The 21,380-nt window shown below is 36.8% G+C and overlaps 1 long non-coding RNA gene across 2 annotated transcripts in view; it reads left to right on the top strand.

Moving 5' to 3' along the window:
• The window catches only part of LOC148224071 (uncharacterized), a 95,895-nt gene that overhangs the window by 37,431 nt on the left and 37,084 nt on the right, over nt 1–21,380 (top strand). For both annotated transcript variants that reach the window (XR_015803419.1, XR_015803420.1), the window contains one exon: nt 15,755–15,875. This is a non-coding gene — a long non-coding RNA (uncharacterized LOC148224071). The remainder of the gene's footprint in view (nt 1–15,754; nt 15,876–21,380) is intronic.

The following is a 21,380-nucleotide window of genomic DNA, read 5'->3' as shown; positions in this document are numbered from 1 at the left end:
GAATTTCTAAAGTAATGGCTGATTTGGACCTACTAAGAGCTGCAGTATTAAGGATTGCAAACCTAACATTAGAATTCCTCATAGTAGCACACATTGCTTCAACAGTAGAGGGATGGTCCTACACTTCCTTTCTAATTATCTTATCTGGCCAATTTATTGCAGGAAATTGAATAGCAATACTTAGCTGTTAAACACTGCTGAGTTAAGTTTTGTGGAACTGGTAACTAGAATTCAGAGAGCTTCTTCCTCATGGATGGCTACCCTAGTTGTGAAAACAAAGTGTCTTTTATGATTCCATGCCAGAAACCTGACAAGGCTGAATTAGCCTTTACCTGCATGGTGGGAAAAGGGCAATACACTTCTAATTAACTACTGTTGTGCTTGCCTCAAACCAGAGGAAACCCCCCTGGAAAGAAAATAGGGGAAGTAATAGCAGTGGGGCATGCATTAAATAACATGAAAAAAGTTGGGACACCACCTGAGAAATCCCAAGCTGTTAAACAATTTGAATCACTAAAGCATAACTTGTCAGGGAAGCTGGTGGTGGTGTCTTTTTCCAGGAGTGCCAGCACCTCCATCACACAAGATCAAAGGAATGAGTTGCAAACGGGGAAGCTGCTGACAGATTTACATGAGAAAACTCACAGAAAACAGCCAGAAACACAAGGTAATAATTTTTCCCTTAAGCACTTTTTAACTTGTGGTTACTTTTGTGTTATAAGAACAAAATGAACACTGAGTTTTCACTCTTCTTTCATAGGAACCTGATAACAGGAACAGATGGAACTTTTAACTGTCCCCATAGTTGATTTTTAAATTTTTTTATAAATATTTGTGATTTGTTTCTGTTCATTGAGAGCAACTTGCTTGTAGACCAAATATTAGGAGGATTAGGTAAGACAAATAATTTTATGTTTTGTTAATTTGTTTTTTTCTAAGGTTTTTATTAATATTGATGTGGGAGAAGATTTTACTTTTGTTGTGTGGACGTATACTTTTCTTCCAATGAATTGAGAATTAGAAAATCCAACCAAATATAAACTGGGAGTTGGTAAAAGAATCCATCATTCAAGTGTACATTTATTGTCTTCTCTTGAGCAATGTGATATTCTTCCAATGCCTTCTTCAAATCTAAGAATAATGCCAGATTTTTAACAGTATAAGTATCAATTGCATGAGGTATGGCTTATATGTGTCCCTAAAATTTGGAGCATGGAGATTTATGTACAATAACGAGGTGAATTTTTTAACTCGTATATTGCATTGCAATTTGAAGTGATTTTGTTTGACAGCAATGAAGAGATCTGCAGCTCATTTCCACTGCCTCAACTAAGCCACCATGCTTATTAAATGTGGACACTGACTGTGAGCTGGAAATCATGGCTTCAGTTTATGATAGCATTGTAGAACTCTTACTTGTTTAAAAAACTTTATTTTGTAGCTCAACTTAGAATTTTATGTTTTGTACGCAGCAAAAGACCCATAAATGACTTTTATGGTCCAGCCACAATAGGACAGAGAGCCACAGTTGTATCTGTGTGGGTTATAGAGGTATTGAGATTTAGTTAAAGGATTGTTATTATGGTTTTTGAACAGTAATTACTTGAACTAGCCTATTTGATTATGCTAATGAACTTGTGCTTTGATATTACAGATGTTAAAATTCTTTAGCTCTCTATGGAAGTGACCTAAAATAATTCTGGTCCCTTTTAATGACTAGGACTTCATCAAGGTATTGTGTTCCCTAAGAATTAGAGTTATTAACCTCACAGAGAAAACTGCAAAGAGTAATTTTTTCCCCACAACCACTCATGGGTTTGAGTGTTGAGGAGGTGAGAATGGGCATAGCTATCACTGCTTTTGCAGAAGTGCAGAATGCCTGATATGATTCATCTTTCCTGCAGTTAAAAAAGGATAGGATACAAAAGGGAGAAGAAAATAGAGGAACAAAAAGCTAAATAATCATCTCTGCATGGAGAAAGTGGTTTATTTTACAGGCTGTGCATTGTCGCACAGGCTTTGAACTGAGATAAAACAACAAAATGCAGAGTCTATTTAGTTAACATAAATGGATTTCAATTTTCTTATGCAAACTCAGAAGTGGAGACCAAAATTTTATCAAAATTTTTTTAGAGGATTATTCCTGCAGTTTAATTCCAATATGCCCAACCTATGTACTGAGATTTTAATGTGTTTTTTGTTCTAAATATGTCTATAAAAGTGAATATGCTTACCATTTGGATATTGCTGGAAATTGCAGTGACACAACCTTCATTTCGGTAGCACCCACTTAAGGATGGTGCCTCGAGGGTTTCATTCCTTATTAAAAACTACTCAGACTTCTGTGGCCCGGAAATTAAGCTGGAATTTTTGTAAGGGGCAGATTTCATTGTGAACAGTCTTCTGGTTGTGCTTTGGTAGAATAACTCTCCTTGTGAGTTATTCTGACACCTCTGTGCAGTGCTTTCATAGACTTCCTTCATAATGGCATGGTAAAGTACAAAGCAGTTTTCTTTGTTTTCTTACAGATGTTTAAATAGGTCAGGTAGCCTGTTAGACTCATAATTTTTCAAGCTGTGTTTAATCTTTATGTAATGGAGTTGGTGACAAATTCCAGGTGAAATGTTAGAAATCCTAAACTGAAAGACTTCAAATATCACTGAAACCCTTCCCCACTGTCCATGCCCAAGGCAGATACTGCTTGAGAGATCAGGCACTAATCAAAAAGTGGATTTTGGAAAAGGGTTTAACCAGGTTGTGAGCAGCTTGCTGCTCATTATGGCATTTGGAAGAATCCCTTTCAGAAAACCAAAGGTGACAGGGATGGTCAGAGCTGTGATAAAGCTGCTACCCCATGCAAGACTCAACACTTGAGCAATTCCTAATTTCACAAGGACATGTTTAAGAAGCAGTTGAAAAGAGGGGATGACTAGGCATTTATAGCTTGCTGGGTTTTAGCATCTTAGAAATCAACTTTTATTGTGCATAATATTTGTTTGATGATCAGTCAGCATTTAAGCTGAAATTCTGTTGGGTTCTCGAGCTAATTCAATACTGGATCTGCGGGCAACAAATATTTAAGACTCCCTGGTGAGTTAAAAAACCAGAGGCAAAATACTTCTCTTACTGTGTTTGTATGCAAATCTGTCTGTGTTAAGGAAATTTATTAAAACAGTAGCTGGTGGAAACACAAACTGAAGTCTCAAGAAAGGCATTCTGAATCTAGACCACAGTTTGTTTTGGAATGACTTTATGTTTTTCTGTCTGTCTAATCCCACAATAAAAATCTGTTCATCCTTCATGCCCCTCACCAATTCCTGGCTTACAGAGATTTTTTTTTTTTTTCCATTGGTAATTCAGCCTGCTGCATAGGGATAAACTTCAAAATGAGAAGAACTCAATTAGGAAAAAAAAAAAAGAGTATATTTGTGATTTATCAAATAACGAATGTTGGGGGTTTTTGCATTAAATTTCAACTGCAAAAATCTCCATGGCCTTGTATGGTTTACATGGGTGACACCTGAAGGAATTGTTTGGCCTTTAATTGGATGTGTCTTTGGGATCAGATCTCCTGTACAGCACTAAGCATGCTTTAACTCCAGTTTCACTGAGACATCTTTGGGACTGTTATGAAGAATAACAAGGATGTCTGAAAGTAGATTTCTTAATTTTGGTGTGCAACTGAGGCAGCATTAAATGGCAAAGCAATTTAGAATTGCTTGTTACTGTGAAGAGGAAATTTTTCTCTTCAGTTTTAAGTATTTTGATATGTACATATTTGTTCTCAAAAGTGCAGTAGAGCTTTAATTGCTTTGGATAAAAACACCTGAAATCAAAGTTTGGTTTCAGTGCAGCTGAGTTTGAACACGGTGGAAGGACCACGTTTATAAATCTTAAGTAACTTTTCTCTGGAGTGGGTTTTTTGGGGGGTTTTTGTTTGTTTGTTTTGGTTTTTTTGGTTTGCTATGAAAAATAGATGTGAATAAACCAAGAATGATGTGCAGGCTGTGAGGTGTAAGTAGACCTGATCTAGTCCCAGTGATATAAGAAATGAATTCCATTGTGGTTCTTACAGAAGCAGGAATATCACAGCACTGAAATTTGGGATAGGCTATCTGATAATTTTCTGTTCCTCTGACACCAAAATATAACTCCCTGATGAATGCTGCAGTCTGGAGCCATATGTGATTCTTCTCCTCTGCCAACTTGTTTTTGGGGTTTACTGCTATTTTTTTTCCCCTTTTGAAACAGAAACTTCTGGAAAAGAGAAAATAAAATTGTAGATTTAAACAAAAAAAAATCAGCATGTTTACTATGAGGAAATGTCTGTCTCAGAAAATCAATATAGAACTTTTACAATGTTTTATTTCAAGAAAGTGAATTTTGTTAGGTAAGTCAGAGGATTTTATTTTGAGGCTTTTTGCATTATTGCTCCTCTTTTGACGAATAAGGAAATTTCCAAGCCATAAAAATTCCACAGCTCTAAAAATTGCTGAGATTTGATCAGGTCTCAGAACACTAAAAAACTGAAAGTAACATCCAGGGTGATGAACTTTTCTCTCTTTTTTGTTGTTGTTGTTGGCTTTTATTTATTTCACTCCATAATGTTCTGTGCAAAACTTGAAATATGTGGACATTTAATTTTTTTAATGAAGAAAAACTCCTCTGAAAATATAGAAATATTGATAAAATACAGCTTTGAATATTTTTAATATTTTTCTTCTGCAAAATGAAATTTGCATTGGAGGAGAAAATTCTGTTAAAATGATCCAAAAAATTATGAATACAGATGAGAAGGTATTATGGGAGATGGGTGCAATATAAAAATAATTGAAGGGATAACATCAGAGGTAACAATTTTAGTATTTTAGAGTAGCTAACAAATTGCTGTTCTCTTCCCTTCCCCCTTTAAAAAAAAAAAGCAAAAAAACCCTTTTATCTTCTTTTGCAATTATTTAAACTAGTATGCTACTGGATTTTGTTACAGTTGTTTCTTCTAAATTTTGGTATTTGATATGATAAATCTTGCATTATTTTTGAGTCCTTTTGTAGACACTGTCATGAAAAGGTTTTCTTTTATAAATCTTTACAAAATATTTTTGTTAATGCAAAACAGAGCTCTGCATTTTAGCTCTCTCAGGAATTGCATCCTGAATCAGTCAAAGGAGTACCTGGGCTAGGACACACAATGGGTTCCAGAGTGAAAGCCCAGAAATTGATGATGTGATTGTTCACGTTGCTCCTGGCACTGGCGATTGAAGGGGTCCCTTTGCTCGTGCCTCAACAAAAAAATTTTGCTTGAGGCAATCACGAGCATTTTCTTGCTTTTAGCTAAATGAAGCTGTTTCATTACTTTCAGCTGATGCATGTGGGCCTGTGCAATCAGGAGGAAATAACGTCAAGGGGCTGGACCAAAAAAAAAAGAAAAAAAGGTACATTTTTTGTCTTTTTACAGGACAAAAAGCAAGGAAGAGTCCAGTGGTTTCCTAAAGAAAGGTTTTGTTGCTTATGTTTCATTCCAGCATTAAAAAGTATTAAAAAGTGTCAGCAGTTCATTTAGCTGAAAACTGTCTCACCTGTTTGAGAAGAAAGAGAGGCCAGAATCGGGAACTTCATTTGTTGTCAGATATTCTTTGGTTTTCTCTACAACCCTGTAAAAGTTTCCTACCTGCTTGGGAAACATTTTTGTATCCCTGTCCCATGCTGGCTCTGAGATACTTTACATCCCAGTGCCTATAGGAAGAGGTCTGGAAAAGGGCATATGTTATTCTACCACAGCTGATGCAACATGTGATATTTTTCAAATGAGAAATAGATTCTCCTCTTCCTCTGCCAATACACTGAGGTTTGATACTGCCAGAAAGAAAAACAGCCAAAAAATGTGCACTTCTAGCAGATTTTTCTAAAAATATTTAAAAATATTTAGGTCTTGAAATATTTCTGAAAAATTTCATAAAACATTTTATTTTTTGCCATCTTAGTCTGAATGCCTTTGAGTAATTTAGGGATAACCATGCACTAAAGCACTCAAGGAAAAACAAGGTTTGAGCCATTTGCATTCCAGCCTCATTGGAGGGCTGATCTATTTTCAGTGACAACGACTGTGGGGAAGATGATAAAAACATCTGCAGCACCACCAGATTTTAATCTTCACATTCAGAGTTGTGAAATAATCTTACAGATGTCTGTACCTCATTACATGGCTGCTGGGGGATTGTTTCATCTGGTACACTTTTGCAGCCCGGGTGTACCTTTAATAAGCAATCTGGCATTAGCCTTCTGTTTCTGCCACTGCCAAAGCAGAGAATTGTGATATATCAATGGTACTGTTAATTACACTGCTGTGCTAGGCATCATTAAAGCTCATAAGGCTGAAAGGCACATCAGGAGCATTCACTTTTACTTAAGTGACTCAAGGAAAATGGTGCAGGTTTCGTTTTCCCGGCAGCCCGTGGTTCAAGATGAAAGGTGTTTGCTCCAAACGCTCTTTTTTTTTTTACTTCAGACATTCTTTGCAAAATAAAAAAAGAAGTAGCTGTTTTATTTGAGACTGTTGACCAGTGATGGAGATCTGTGATTTTATGGAATAAAGAAAACCACGTTGTCTGAAATACTTGAGGTATTACTGCATGCATCTCACATTCATATAGATAAGGAGAACTTGTATAAATTTTGATGAAATTCCAGGAGTGGTGGAAAAGAAAAAAAGCAAGCAACTTTGGACAGTATATTATGTGTGTATATAACAAAACTCTACAGAGCAGATTACAGAAACTGGTTTTTAACCAACTCTACATAGTTCCAGTGATCCAAAGGCTTATAAACTAGCTCCTAGCATCAAGTTCTTTCCAGTCAGTACTCATCTTGATCTGAAGACTACTATTTTTTCATCATAGGAAAGGTGGAGTGACAACATGAAAACAAACTCAGCAGTTATGTGTGCTTTTAGGAAGGTGTAATTATTTTAATACCTTTTAATGAAACATTATACATAAAAAAATACTTAGAAAGGAAAGCTAAGATAAGTAAGTCTTAATATTTATATGAAATTCGCAGTTATCACACAGTTTGCTTGACTGTGTGTTAAGATGTTCCCTCAGTCTAAATTTGACTTTTAATTAAATTATATGCCCTTATAATATACATTTGAAGAGCATGACTTTCACAAATGCCTTACAGTAACATAGCTAGAATAACTGAGCTGCTGGTGTTCTAATCACTGTCATGGCAAACTAATTGTTACAGAAAAGATGCAGAAGATCTAGTTAAGTCATCAAGTGTGTGGACTTTATTAAATATTAATTAAAGTTCTCATTAATTGAGATGGATTATTACTTGCTTAAATTTGTCACGTTTTCTTATCTGTAACACCAGTTTCTGAAGCTTTTAGATATTAGAAGTGTCCAATATATGTGAAGAATTGCATCTTGTTCTCTCCAATAGAGAAACACCTGACTCATCACCTTAATATCTTCAGATTTTTGTCCTCCTGTTTTTACAAAAGGTTATGTGTCAAAGAACAGAGTGGAGTGTGCTGTGAAATATTGAATTATATATTTTTAATGAGCATAAAGTTGAAGTAGCTGATACGGTAAAGTCTAGAATTATGAAAAGCAATTTTTCATGTTTGAGTTGTTAGAATTTTCTCTAGAGATACTCTTTGTATTCCTCTTGTGATTTCTTCTTAATTTAACTCTAAATGTGAGAAGTTAACTGTATTAGAGATCAGTGAGTTACTTTTTTGCTGTACTTACACAAGCTGAAATCCTACCTTTGTTGTAATCTGGCAAAACAGCTGTTGCCTTGTTTGAACAGCAGTTTCATGTACCTATATAGCATTAATTTTAATTTCAAGATAGTCTATTGAGAAGGATGCTCAGAACACAGACTGAAAGATTCTTTGTATTGGGTAAAAATAGCAGAAGAAATTTCAGTGCACTAAGATTTTATTTGTACTTTAAAGGATTGTCAGAGTCTGTGATGAAAATTATTGTGTAAGGAAAACCTGCTACAATTGTATGACAAATTATGCAGGAATAGATAATTCACACCAAAATATGTTCACAGTTAATTGCAAACTGGAAAAAAAGTTTCTTCTTTACTAACCATTTAAAATATTAGGACCTTCATTATCCCAATAGTCCTGTCTGCATTAATAATATTGGACTGGTGGAGGAAAAAAAGCCATTATAGAATCTAATCTGCTGCCATCACAGGCAACTATGCAGGAAGCTCCACGAGTTGCAAGACTAAAAAACACTTCTAGACTTAGATAAAATAGTCCAAACCAAAAAAGAGATTGGAACCTATGTAGGAAGAGATCAAAAGTTACCAAGAAGGTGTCAGTATTGTAGATCCTTGGATCTGTTTGGGAATTGTTAAGTAAGGCTCTGACAGAATCCTGGTATTGACCAAATATAGAGGAAAAAACCAATTGCTTCAATGATGTTTTCCTGACTTCACATAAGCTCAAATCAAGGATTTAATTACTTCCAAGTTTTGATTTCTTCTAACATCTGTTTCTTTAAATTGTGATGTGAGCTGCAGAAACTGTTTGCAAAATCCTCACTTAGTGAATATTTGTTAATTGCTTTGAATCTTTTACCACATATCTGAGTCGATTTCTTCATCATCATAACCTGTTAGATTTGAATGAGGAAAATACAAGTCCCTGAAATTTCTTCCATTTTCTGTCAATTGTCTAGAAATAATTTTGCTAGCAATCAAATACTCTCATTAACACCAGAGTAGCCAATATGATAATCCACAAATGCAGAAAGGTTTGACTTGCAAAAAAATCTTTATCTTTTCTATGCCTCTTGCCTATATTTTAGTGAGAAGAACTAAGACACAGGGCCAATATATTTTGACTATATTTCTTAAAAGCTTAAAGCACATGGTTCTCACCCAAACCAATTTGTTGGTGTTAGCAACACTAACAAATTATGAATAAAATCTCCCTAACTTTATCGGCCTCCAAAAATAAATATCTATATGTAAGATTAAAAAACACTCTGTTTTTCAAAATTGCATGTTCATATTTATTTTTCTCATTTCTTTATTGGGCAGATGAACTCAATCTTCTCAAAACTGTGTCTGAAATTATGCAGTGATGGAATTTCCATCACAGCCACTTTCACTTCAAAAATAATTCTCTGATTCAAGTTTGAACAAGTTAAGGGAAATCCTGTAATGATGTGCGAGGAGTACAAATGATCACATCAGTCCCTTCTGCTTTTTAGTGCATGAATTGTGAGATTTGAAAACTTAGCTTAAAAATAAAAGCTGAGAGCCTCACCAAACATCTAACTCCTAGAGCTGATGCTTTAGTAACGCCTCCAAATATAAGAGCAGTGTTGTAAAAATTGTCAGAGTGATCATATTATTGGCAGATTGCTGATGAGAGTTGTCTCTGTTTTCGAGGACTCTCCAGCTGAGTGCTCTGATGTGAGATTTTCACTAAGACAGGAGCTGTGTACCTAGTCCCAGTTGAATTAAACTACTCTTTCTCAGTTTAAAAACCCATAACCCATGATGTGATTTTTTATTTTTTGGGTCTTTTCCCAGGTAATGGGAGAATGCTGGTAAAGTGAAGTCTGTTCTCATCATGGTTGTATAGAATGGTGTCTCCATATTTGAATAGGGAAGAAAAAAACGTTCCTTATTTTTCTAATAGACTCTTTTTCTTTTCTTTCTATATCATTTGATGACAGTTTTAACTACCCAGAGGTCAGATTTGTCAGAAGCAGCCTGGTTATAGGCAGGAGACACGAAGCTGGGCTCAGTATATGTATGCCAAGTTCTGTAGAGATGAAATGACAGACAATGCTGTGTGCAATGACAGAAAATACTTTACACTGCAGAACACCCAGGACAGGAGAGAAGTGGGCCAGACTGAAGACACACTTGGGTATGTACTGGCACAATTATTTCAAGTAGAATTTAGCTGTTCCAAGAATCTGAGCCCATAAGGTATGACTTACCTACAGAGCTCTTAGAACTCTCTTAATTCCCAAATGTTTCTCTTAGCCTGACTGCATGTAAAATGGGGATACAGAAGCAGTCTCAGTGAGAAAAATAACTACAAATATTGTTAATTGCACTGATGCTTTAAGAACTGCTATTCACCTTCTATAGTTTGTTTATTTGGCTATAAAATACAGGTGATTCATCAGTATTTACTGATATTTCTATAATTTGGATGACTTTTTAAAAATAGTGTTCAAAGTATTGAACAGCATGCCATTACCAATCATTCCACTTATACTCAAAAATATTACAGGAAAAAAACCTTTTAATAGGTTTTTAAATGTAAGACCAAGGCAAAGCTCTGTAAAGAAGGACAGATGGGAGATAGACTCTGTAAAATTCTGTTACTGTGTGTGCCTTGGACATGCAGTTGGGAGACAAAATCCTTGCAAGGAGTTTAGACAAACCCTTCTGGAGGACTGGGGTTAAAATGCTTCACTCAGCATCTGATGGTGACCTAGTAACGTGGGCATTGCCAAAAGCTCCTCTCTTAACCTTCATTTTGAGGAGACAGAAGGGCAAAACCCTTCCCTTTAAGGATAGTCACAGGCTAATAGTTTTTTTTTTAAAGTAGATTAGTCATATTGCCCCATCTTAAAAAAAAAAAAAAATAGCTGATGGGGAAAATATTTCCACTTTGAAGAAATAACATCTTTTCCTTGAGCCGAGCTTCTATAGGGTAAAAATGGGATGAGCAATAAAATCTGTGTGTTTTATTGGATTGTTAAAATTCAAGTCCTACTTCAGTAAATGGTTTGCAACCAGCGGAAATTTATGTTAAAAAGTAATTATATGCTAGTTATTAAAATATAATGTGATTATGCATATGATTTATGTGGTGATTATCAAACTTTGCCAACCTTACTTTGTGTTTGTAACATGATCTATATTTTAATTGTAAAATTAAAAACTAGATTTAAAAATCTAACAACTTGAAGCTGTAAAAATACAGCTCTCATGTTACTAACCTTTTTAACTCTATGAAAGAGTCAATGAGGTTTGAGTAACTGCACACTTGGTGGTCTGATCTTAGTATAATGCAAGCCTAAAAATGGTTTTTAATGGAAAAAATAATAACTTGAAGGAAGATCAGATAACATTCTGTGGCCTTGACTGAATGCAGTCAGTACCTTAGAAAACTAAAGGGGTGGGTGAGGATGACTGTGCATTACCACTGTGATGTGATCACAAAAAATTCAAATGTATGTTGAGGAAATTATAATTCACACAGATATTCGAATTCTAAATTAATAGTTTTTCCCCTGTTAAAATGTTAAGATAATAGAAAAAAATTGTATTTGCCATTGTACTTATTATAGATCCATCTGTGTCTAAAAATTAATAGGCACCCCCCCAAAAAAAAAGTCTACATACTTAATTATTTCATCTGGTAAGAGGGTAAGATGGAAACTGTTTACATCAGATAAATGCCAGTCAAAAGCAAGACAAATATTGTGGAAAGTCAGAGGAATCAGAGGAGATGTGAAAGATAGGTTTAAGCTGAGCAAAGGAAACATTAGATGAAATATAAAGTCACAACTCTTTCTTTTATTTCTATAAAAGCATTTTTCTTCCAGAGTGGAGCAGTAACATCTTTCTCTTTGGTCATTTGGAACTGAGCACTGAGGTACCTGCTGTGGAGAGCAATTTTATATTGCCAAGGGCCAATACAATATGATCTAATAAGCTTTTTCTCACCACTAATTTCTTTTGTGGTACTTTAATCTGGTGATTTGCAAAGTGGAAAAGACAATTGCAAACAAGATGAATACTTGGTTTGGATTTGATTCATATTTTTGCTATCTCTCCTCTTGGCACATCTATAATTATGCTTTTGTGAATTTGCTGAGATGATACTTCTATTTGTCAAGTACATTATTGAGCCATTGACCTGTATCACTCACAAACTCAAAACCCAGTTGTATAAAGTAGAACCTGAAGTACCCTAAGAACTTACCTGTTCTTGTATGACTGGGTTTAACCAAAACAGAAAGTAAAGTCATTTATTTTAGTTGACTTAATACTACTGTTCTTCTTTCATCAGGGTATCTCCTGTTGAGTGTGGAAAACACTCCTTGTGCCATTTATTTTTGTGTCTGGGGAGGTAAAGGCCAGCCACATTTCTTTTCCTTTTGTTGGTAGCTTTTGTTTGGAGCAATTCTTGGATTTACTTCTTTATTTTAGTTCGGTGAGAGCAGAAAACTCGGAGCCAGAAGCTGAAAAACATGAAGCTCAGGGAGGAGTGCAGTACCAGTATCAAAAACATTGGGTGGAGAAATGAGTACCTCGATCAGGTGGTCTGTGATAGCTGTAGAAGTGCATTATTCTTCAGAAATTTGAAAAAGTTCTGTGCTTTTTGTCATGGTCAGACTTCTAGTTTTTATTTTCAAGGTCTTACATTTCATGTATTCCTTTGTGTATGTGGCCCAATCATGTTTTATTCACCTCTGATTGCCTCTGTCCATGGTGCACTGGTGCAGCCTCACCTTGAGTACTGCATCCAGTTTTGGGCAGCACAATATTAGAAAGATGTGAAGTTATTAGAGAGCATCCAAAGGAGGAATGGGAGGATGGTGAAGGATGTGGAGGGAAAGCCATGTGAGGAGTGGCTGAGATTTGTGTTCATCCTGGAGGAGACTGAGGGCAGACATTGCATCCTCACAAGGGGAAGCAGAGGGGCAGGCACAGATCCCTTCACTCCCATGGCCAGGGACAGGATTTGAAGGAATGGCAGGGAGCTGAGTCAGGAGATGTTTAGGTTGGATATCAGGAAAAGGTTTTTCATCCAGAGGGTGGATGGGCACTGGAACAGGCTCCCCAGGGAGGCAATCAGAGCACAGGACCATCCCCATGAATGACACCCATGTGCACAAGAGAGTTGTCCAAAAGCTTCTTGAACTCTTTCAGGCTTGGTGCCATGAACCTGGGGAGCCTGTTCCAGTGCCCAAACACCCTCTGGGTGAAGAACCTCATTCTAATATGTAACTTAAACCTCCCCTGATACAATTTCAGGCCGTTCCCTGGGGTCCTGTCACTGGTCAGCACAGGAGAGATCACTGTCTGCCCATCCTTCTCTCCTCACTAGGAAATTGGAGACTGTGATGAGGTTCCCCCTTCAGTCTCTTCTTCTGAACAAACCAAATTACCTCAGGTACTTTTTAGATCACTTGCCCTCAAGGCCCTTCACAATCTTCCTTGCCCTCTTTTGGACACTTAATGTCCTTTTTATATTGTGGCACCCCAAACTGCCCACACCACTCCAGGTGAGACCATTCCAGCTCAGAGCAGAGCAGGACAATCCCCTTCCCTGCCTGGCTGTGATGCTGTCCCTGATGCCTCCCACGACAGGGTTGCTGTCCTGGCTGCCAGGGCACTGCTGGCTCACATTCCATTTTCCATGGACCAGGGTCCCCAGTTTCCTTTTTCTGGCACTTCAGCCTCTTATTGCCCAGCCTACAAATATCCAGGGTTGTCCAAGCTTATCTGTAGAATCTGGCAGTTTTCCTTGTTGAACTTCATTTGTCCAGTTGTCTAATTGGTCGAGGTCTCTCTGCCTTCCAGAGATTCTTCTCCTCCCAGCTTTGTGTCATCTGTGACCTTGCTCAGTATCCCTTTCAGTCCAAGTCATTTATGCAGATGTTGAAGAGCAAAGGGCCTAAAATGAAGTTCTGTGGAACCCCACTAATGACAGGGTCACTAGTCTGATGTTACCTTATTCATTATGAATGATTTCTGGATAAAAATGAACAATTTCCTAATTCTATCTAGATTATTTTTCCTTTTAAAAAATACTACCTCTTTCATTTTAAACTGCAGAAATTTATTCTCATTTCAGAAATAATTAGGATCCAACTAACCTGTCAATTGCTTCAGTGATTGAAATCTCCACAGGTTGCTAGTGGTTCTTGATTGTCCCAGCTGGCATCTGGAGACAGCTCTTTTTGTGTTTCTGGTCAAAGTCCACATTTAGAATACAAATGGCATTTTCATGCATTAGCCAAATACAGATCTTAAAGTTCTTTCATCAAGGCAAGTTGATAGCTCTGAAATGTCTGTGAAATAATACAAATCCTGCCATTGTGATATAGATTGACTTCAGCTGGGTATGGAATTATAAATTCGAACTGTGATGTATTTTGCCCATGTTTATATATCTCAGAAAAATTATTAAAGCTCAGTAGATGCAACTTCTTTAAGCTTAATCATGGTAACATTAACTAGGAAGCAATATATATGAGGAGTCAAATCAAATTCTCTTGCTTATGGTTGAAACTCGTGCCATTAATTTTTCAATTATGTATTCATTATTAATGGGAATGATGGTTCTGTTTGCTTGCCTCAGCCTAGCAGTGCTGTCTTTGTATATCATGGGAGTTTTTTGACTCAGACATATAAATTCATAAAGATAATTTTCTAGATTAACATCCTCAACTCTTCTCGTGCTGAAAACAAATGATTGTGCATGTGAAATCACATCTCCTTTATTCTCCTAACAGCTGCTGAAAGGGTGGAGTTAGAGGAGTGGTATCCACTGAAGGGACATCAACTCAATTATAAGAACCATTTAATCTGAGGAAAAAAATGTTCCCAAGAGCCCAGTGAAACACTGAAACAACATTCCCAGGCTGGTTTTGGAGTTTCCTTCCTTGAAGATTCAGAACTTCCCTGAGTTTGCCCTGATTTGAGCAGTGAGGGGTGTTCAAGGTCCCTTCCAGCCCGAGCCTCTCTGGGATTCTGTGTTATCCTGCCTTAGAACTGTTGCATTTTATTGCAGCTGGTTTCAATGGTGTAGCAGAAAAAAAAATACAGAAAACACTTTTAGCTTTTCTTTCCATGAGCTGTGTTTCCTCATGCCCAGCTGATTATGTGAGTCAATGGCATTGTGTGTTTAAATTGTTGTGCCAGTAGTCTTTAACAAAGCCAACATCTGATTTCAGGTGATTCTCTTTAAATTACTTGTCATCCTTTCTCTGTAGGTTGTATCTGAATATTCAGAATCTGAACAAATCTTGAACTGAACGTTTATAGTATAGCACCCAGAGTTCTTGTAAAACATAACAGAAAGCCTTTTAGAAGTTGGTATTAATATTAATGGGAGTTTAATACTTTTGTCAATGTGTGCACATAGGTTGCAAAAACATTTATTGAAGGGATTCTTAAGAGTATTAAAATAAATACAAGTAATACAGTGGTCACATTTCAGAGGCCTTTTTAAGGTGCCAATGAAAACAGTGTAAAAAAAAATTTAAAAGTGTGAATAATGGTTACTATAGCAAAATATACTCTGTCCCCAAGACACTCCATGCTATAACAATATGTGATTTGATGACATGGAAAAACAGAGAATTGTTTCAAAATAATTTGGTCAACTTGTGTAGACTTCAGAGAAATTATATATTACCATCTTTTCTTCTCTAATAGCTGGAAAACGAAGTACACACTTTAAGTGCAGTGTGCTACTTCAAAAATTGAAAACAAAGCCGGGATTGTGGTAATTTTCTGCACAATATTTTTTTACTCGTGTTGCAGTCATGCAACTCACTGAAATATATAGTAGTAAGGGTTGTGCATCCCACTCTGCAGAAGTATTAAACAGGATTTATTTTTTAAATGTAACCCTATCCCTACCACCTATGTGTCCACTCTGTTCTCCATACCCTTAAATAATGATAGCCTGCTGTACTGCCTCTCTAATAGTCACAGTGTATTTTTTTTTTTTCTCCAGGGGCCATGGAGAACAATAAATTTGCAGTTTTTATAACAGGCTTTCAATGATGGGATATTTTTGTGGATGCTCCTTTGATGGTGTGTTTCTTTAGACCAAATCTTTCCGTGTTTATTCATATGTGAGTAAAAACCAAACATCTCTTATATGTTTTACTGTATTCCTGAAAATGCTTGTTTGTGGCCCGATCCTTATTTTTTTTCCTGAAATGCCCTACCCAGCTGAAGCATAGTTATCTAAGTAGGATTAAAAGTCCTGAGTTGCCGAAATATATTCCCTGTAATATTCCTGCTAAGATGACTCCTGATTTCCTGCAGGAGCAGTTTATTCCCAACTCATAATCCACTTATTTTCCAACTGCAAAGGGCACACTAGTCTGATAATGTTTATTTTATACTTGTGCAGTTGATTTTCTTTTCCTCATCTCGCTAATTCTGTGGGTTTTGGGGTTCAATTAAGCAAAATGGGAAGACTGAAGAGAATGATTACCAAAATATACTTTAAAGTAGCATATGAGTACATTGAGATGCCTGACTGTACCTCGAAGACAGCAACAAAGCTGCTGAAAGGAATCAGAGGAACTCTGAGGAGTGATTTAGGATACTGTGTTTGTCCTCGCTGAAAACAACCTCTTTGCTCTTTGCAGCTCCCTGAGGAGGAGATGTAGAGAGGTACTCACCTCTTCTCTCTGGAAGGATTTTTTTATTACAAGGGGTGTTTTAGCAGCTCAGTTCTTTTTGTGCGTAGCATAAGATGAGTTAAATTCTAACAGGAATATTTGTGTGACTGTGTTAGCTCCAAAACCCTATAGTGGCTTGACAACAGTTACTGCAATTTTTAGAAGTACATTTAAGAGTGTTCTAACTTTAAAAAATTTAAAACATGAAATGTTTTTATATTAAGCTTATGAAGAAATTTAGCAGTAAGTTGGATAAGCTTTTAATTAAACAGTGATGGTATTATTATCTAATTTTGTCCATCCAGAACAATCAGAGTTTTTATTGACTCAGCACTACATGAACAATGGAAATTCTTTCTTTAGTGTTGCTCTCGCATTTTAGAACCATAGACTCATTAACAGAATCTTGTAGGTTTAAATTTGTTTTGTAATTATATCCAAGTAGAAAGTATGATCATGGTCAGAACTCACCCTCTGGTGACTTCAGTGTTTCCTGGTTAAAGACCCTTCAGGCTACACCCTTTGGGACCAGTGGGAACAATACCAAAGTTGGACACAGGGATTAGACAGCTGAGATTTCTTAGTCAGTCTTTTATAATGTACAGTTCAAAGATGAACACTTCATTCCCTGTATCATTAATGTTGCATCCAGTGAATAATTGCATTGCTGTAAGTTTTGAGATATTTCTGATAGAAAATTTCTGGCTCTGTGAATATCCAAAACAGGATAAGGTAGAACAGGGATACATATGAACAGAGTTGAGAAAGAGGCATTTGCACATTGGGTTCCTCCTTACTGGGCTATTGACTGCAAATAAGGTACAGAAAGCAGAAAGGAATTCAGAGAATATTTTGCTGGTTATAGACATGACTCTCACCTTGACCATACAGAAACTTTACACCACTTTACATAATATACTAACCTTAAAACCCTGAGGTATTGCAAATTCTGTACCTGGAGCAGCACCTATTGTGGAAGAGAGGCTTCCCCCTATCTGCATTATTGCTGCCTTCCTGAGCAGGCAGAAATTACCAGGTTGCCAAAACTGAGTGAAGGACATCTGCTTTCACATTCTTTGTGTCTCTCCCAATTAGATAGAAGTGTGCACTTGATCATGATTACCCTCTATTTTTCTTTGTGTTGGTTAGGTGCCTTTTTTTGATGTATTGACTCCCTATTTAATTTTAAAGTCTCTATTGTATTTGCTAGGAAACTAATAATACTTTGTCTTTAGACATGGTAAGAAAAGAATTAGGAGTTGCAGAAGACCAGTAAAGAATTAGTGAAGAAGCTACCAGGCTGTGACAGAAAATGCATGATAAATCAGCACAATATATAATCTGCTGCATAAATAAGAAGTTGTATATTGGCATCTGAGTAACTTTCTAAATTCAGCTGAAGTCCTCATGCTCATGTCAATATAATATAAAAACAAACTTGCAATATCTTTAATCCAAATGGCAGACAAGAGACAAAAGAGACAGTATGTCCTTCAGCTCTGATAGGAAGCTTCTATTCATTGGATAAATAGCAGGAAAATGTAGATGCTTCTTTCTTGGCTGTCTGCTCCAATGTATCATGGTAAGGTTTTGAGGCCACCACTGTAAAGCAATTGTGATGATATATATGGGTGCTTCTCTTTTCTAAGTGATAGTTGAAGAATAAATATTTCAGATATTAATAACTTTATGCAAATAGCGACTCTGGTTTATTCCCAGAGCTGATGCCATTGAGTGCCCTGTTGCTCAAGGCCTTGTGCTGGTGTGGTGTCTTCCCATTGTTGGCACCCAAGGGACCGTGCTGAGCACCTTACACAGGAGCCCATCTCTTGGTTCACGTGCCTTAAGAACTGCTCTTACAGATTATTGACATCTTGTGGTGGTAGTTTACCTGGGGACACCCAGCACAATCCTGCAAAGGCAGGTGCTTGGTGAAAGGGAATCCTGCAGCTGAATGTGTGTAGGCAGGTGTCAATAATTCTGCTGATCTGGAGGGAGATGGACCAAGGCAATGCATTGTGAGGAGATTCCATTTCAGTAATAACAGTAATGGGGAGAGTGAAAAGCCTGACCCAGGAAACTTGTTCTGAAATCTGTACAGCTTCAGTGATGTTTGTAGAAGTTCCTCCTCCTCTGCCTGTCATTTTCTTACTAAACTTCTCCTTTTTTTTTTTTTTTTAATTAAGCTTCTGAGACTGCTATTAACAAAATGGAAACATAGGTTATGCTTATCCAGTATGACATTTCTTAACTGCTGCTTCACAGAGGTGTTCAGAAGCTGGTAGTACAAAATTTATTGCAAAATCCAAGTTTTTTCTTCCTCCCACTTTGCCTCTAGCTATGTGATAGCTAATTTGAGTGAAACACTTAATTATCTATTAGCCAAGGCTATAATATAAAATTAGTCACAGCCCTCTATGAAAAATAGCTAACAACTTTCTCCTCATAAAAAAATCAAATACACACCCATTTTTGGTACAAAGTAACTGGAGTAAAATCTGTTTGAATGAATGTATTAAAATTAATCTGAAAAAAACCCCTAAATTAAACCAGAAGAACGTGGAATGGAATGACCATTTATGTTTTAATATTTATATCCCAAAGGTTATGAATGCTTATGAAAGACCTCAACCATCATTTCTAGCTTTTAATTTCTTAATACATGGATGGGGTAATACTTAATTTCTCACTAGCCATAAAGGAGTTAATTAATGCACAACTCGATCATCAGTTACAGAATTAAACATCATTTATCAAAGCAATATGTATCAGATTATTCAGACATACACATGTTTATAGTCAGTAAACTTTAAAGCAGTTGAATGAGGATATAAGGTAAATAAGTGTATACAAACCCCATAACATCACAAATCCAACAGCTGTGGATACCACGAATATGCAAAGGGAAATATATCAGGGAAAGTGGCTGAGAATGTGTGCTATTCCTAAATGGAATCTTCTATGGCTTCTGTCAGAACTGTGCTCTTGATAAACCAGTGTTCTTAATGGGATATTTCTTGTGTTCTTTGTTAAAAAAACTTTTTACTCTTCAACTGTTATAAAATGTGCCGATTTTAATGTGTAGCTTCTTTATGCACTTGTTCTGTGGTTAGTGTGATTGTTTGTTTTGAGCTCACACGTCACAGTGAAAAAGGAGAGGAAAAAATAGATGTACAAGGGCATAATGTCTGCATATACACCTTTCAGATAGGTCAGCACTTTTGTAATTTTGTTGTGAAATCTCTTCTGTTTTACAAGGCTTCACAGTGAAAACAAGACTTGAAATTCCAAGTATGTTGGTTAATTTGACGCCTCGGGGGTTTCTCGAAATGCCTCAGCTCCAGTTGATATTTGGATCGTCTTTTTGTAGAGCTTTTTTCAGGGTCACTTCCCAGTGTGGGCTGAGGAGAGATCTCCAGTCATGCAGAGAGGGCTCCCACTGAGTCAGTGGCAGGAGCATTACCTTGCAAACCAGGATGGATTTTGTTTGGTGCACCTTGGCTGCCTGACCCACAGCTGACAAACTCTGCAGCCTGTTCACTGAACCCGAATTCGGCATGGTTTGTTTAACATTCTTCCATTTCTGCTTCCATGTGGTCACAACCTGTTTTGTTGTCCAGCCCAACATGCAGCAAGAGGCAAGAGCAAAAAGGAATAGTCACAATGCTCGTGTTTCTTGCTCCCAACTTTTCCTTCCTCATTATTCTGGGAATCTGCCAAGATTGCCCTGTCTGCAGGAGGACACAGATGTCTACATGCTTTTAACAGCTTTGAAATAATGTAGCAGCTAAATGCTGGAATGGACATCCTGTGCATGAAAAATCTTGACCCTCAGCGTTTACTACATAAATGAAAGGCTTGCTGAGTGATTTAAAGAATCCCTTGTGTCCTGTTGTGTCAGGATTTTTTTTTATGCTGCTAGTTTACACTCTTATTCCTTTTAACTTTTTCTTTCTTTTTTCCTTTTCTGATGCAAAATCTTTGCTTCAGTGACATCAATTTATTGCATTGATTTTCTTAAGGATTTTTCTCTCTTACGTGAGCAGTGTTAGTTTTCTTTTTCTCTCAAAAAAAAAAAAATTCCCCAAAAACTTGCTTTTGTCAATTTATTAGTATAAGCCAGCAGCAAGTAAAATCCCATTATTGCTGACTGCATTCAAAAAGACAGCACATTTTTTCACCTCTCTTAGAACATGAGCAAAGTTCCCATGTAGCAGGTGGTTGTAATTAGTTTGGAATTCAGTTTGGCTGGCAAATTCCTTCCTGCTCGCTGCATAATTTCACTGCTACAGTCCCAAAACAGTGGTGGGTAACAGTGGGAGAAGTCTCTGGTACTCTGCTATAAGTCTTGGAGCATTTCCCCTAAATCCTGCTAATGCAAGCTGCTACTCTGAAAATTAAAATCATGCAGGTTTGTGTGTCCCTGACGCTCAGGTCACAGGACTAAATGATAAAAAAATGTATTCAGTAAACATAATGCACAAAATGTGAAGTACCTCGTTGGTTTTTAGCTGACCTCTGTGATATAAAGGATCATGTAAGAAAGCCTGACACCTCCAGCTCTAGTTCTCAGTGGGAATCACATAAACCAAACTCCTTGTCCTTGTTTTTGAGGTGTGTTGCATGTTATTCCACAGAATTGTGTGACAGCAGGTAAACTGAGCTACTTAGCATCAGCTGAAATAACAACAGGAATCGTTCTGAAAACCCTTGTGAGGATGGCTGCCCATGCCCTACCATGTAGGAAATACCTGTTACTCTGGCACAGAAAGCTGCTTATTTTGCATTGATGATTAAGTCTTGCCAAATGATGCAAGGTGGACTTTCCTGAAGTACCAATATTTTGTAGGCTTTCCCAGGTTCATTGATCTTGCTAAAGAAATGATCATAAAATCAAAGGCATGCTAATGCTTTGCAACAGAAGACAACATTTCTCAAAACTGAGAT

The sequence above is a fragment of the Sturnus vulgaris genome, chromosome 4 (genome assembly GCF_052056855.1).
Source record: "Sturnus vulgaris isolate bStuVul1 chromosome 4, bStuVul1.hap1, whole genome shotgun sequence".
Classification (NCBI taxonomy): Eukaryota; Metazoa; Chordata; class Aves; order Passeriformes; family Sturnidae; genus Sturnus; species Sturnus vulgaris.
The sequence above is the reverse complement of the archived record's forward strand: the minus strand, read 5'-3'. Positions and strand labels throughout refer to the sequence as shown.